Source organism: Triticum urartu, chromosome 3A, assembly GCF_056163025.1.
Source record: "Triticum urartu cultivar PI428250 chromosome 3A, HENAU_Tu73, whole genome shotgun sequence".
Taxonomy (NCBI): domain Eukaryota; kingdom Viridiplantae; phylum Streptophyta; class Magnoliopsida; order Poales; family Poaceae; genus Triticum; species Triticum urartu.
Window position 1 is genome coordinate 535,972,182 of NC_141875.1, and position 1,893 is coordinate 535,974,074.

At 49.6% G+C, this 1,893-nt stretch overlaps 1 pseudogene; it reads right to left on the reverse strand.

Annotated features, from left to right (window-relative positions):
• Window positions 1-292: 292 nt before the first annotated feature.
• LOC147980414 (uncharacterized) lies at window positions 293-1,025 on the reverse strand (annotated as a pseudogene).
• Between the last annotated feature and the right edge of the window lie 868 nt (window positions 1,026-1,893).

Below are 1,893 nucleotides of genomic sequence, written 5' to 3' on the forward strand. Positions count from 1 at the left end.
ATGGTGGTCGGTCAGCTCAACCGGAAATCTAGATATCACCGGCACCAGATTATCACTTCCGTCACCGGAAGTCCCACCCGGCGAAGGAACTCGATCGGCCGCCCGCATGCATCAATGGCCAAGGTCAACTATAACATTCCTCCATCAGAACACAAGACTTACGCGACTCAACATGTAATTGAGTACGTGGTTAGGAGGACTCTGATATCCACAGTCCACCAGAGTTCAAGTTCTAATTTAGAGAAGCGCTTGAAGACATTGCGCCACCAAAGGGATCCAGAGGAGCGAGCAGTCAAGCGTCACGATTCGGGCACTCCGTCGAGCATGTGGTTAGCATCGGAGCAGCAAGGCTGCTGGTGTTGATGGCGACGACTCCGTGGTCTGCACCACGCACCACAGGGGAAGCGAGCTTGGGGGAGACGCCGGTGAGGGTCCCCTCAGGCATTAGGCCCTGAACTCCATGGCCGACATAGCCGTCAAGCTCCTCAACAGCCCTAGCCGCATCCTTCACAATTTCCTCCTCCTTTATCCGAGCAAGGGACACTACTTTGATGATGCTGGACAGCGATTGTGACTGCACGGCTGCTTGAATATCCGCGCGCAAGCCCTCGACGTACTGGTGTACGAAGCACTTGATGCTTATGGTGGAGTTAAGACCCAGCACACGATGTACTCGTTCCCAGAAAGCCGTCGTGTACTCAGCCATGGTTGCAGTCTGCTTAAGCTCCAGCAGCGGGCACAAGTGCACGTTATACTCCGACGACAAATCCTGGATGTCGAGGAGGCAGTCGTGCTCATAGACACACCAGCCATGCAAGGCGAGAGCTCGCGCCGCCCCGACTCTTGATCAAAGCTGAACCACTGCCTCCACATGATGGATTATCTGGAACAAGAAGACCTTCACCACACCATACCCGGCAAACACCTGTTGTAGGGTCTCCTCAGTGACCGAGTAGTACACATGGTGTACCGTGTACGGTGACGCGAAGAACGCCACCAGTGAACACCTCTGGTTGGCTGGACATTTCGTCGAACATATGGTAGGCAGGAAGTGGGTGGTGATTTTTTGCCGGCTCTGAATACCATATTGTCACGACCCAAACATTGGATATGGGACGGACACTCAGATCGGTACCAATATCGAGTACAAATTAAGGGATACAAAGGGGAATTTGGGGTGAGGATCAGCAGTAGAGGGATGAGATACAAGTAGCAGAAGGGTGAGGAATGGGAGCAGGAGGATGAGAAGGTTCGGACTTTTCAATCAGTTCGATGCCCTCCTCATGTGCTCTCCCGACTGCATATGTAGCCTGCTACCTCTTGAGCACTGCGTTGGATTTCCCCGAAGAGGAAGGGATGATGCAGCAAAGTAGCGTAAGTATTTCCCTCGGTTTTGGAGAACCCATGTATCAATCCAATAGGAGGCTACGCTCGAGTCCCTCGTACCTACACAAAAACAATAGCTCAACGCAACCAACGCGCTTAGGGGTTGTCAATCCCTTCACGGTCACTTACGAAAGTGAGATCTGATAGAGATAATAAATAATATTTTTTGGTATTTTTGGTATAGAGATGCAAAGTAAATAAAGTAAAAGCAAAGAAATAGTAAAGTGATGGAGATTGATATGATGAGAAAGAGACCCGGGGGCCATAGGTTTCACTAGTGGCTTCTCTCAAGAGCATAAGTATTCTACGGTGGGTGAATAAATTACTGTTGAGCAATTGACAGAATTGAGCATAGTTATGAGAATATCTAGGTATGATCATGTATATAGGCATCACGTCCGAGACAAGTAGACCGAAACGATTCTGCATCTACTACTATTACTCCACTCATCGACCGCTATCCAGTACGCATCTAGAGTATTAAGTTAAAAACAGAGTAACGCCTTA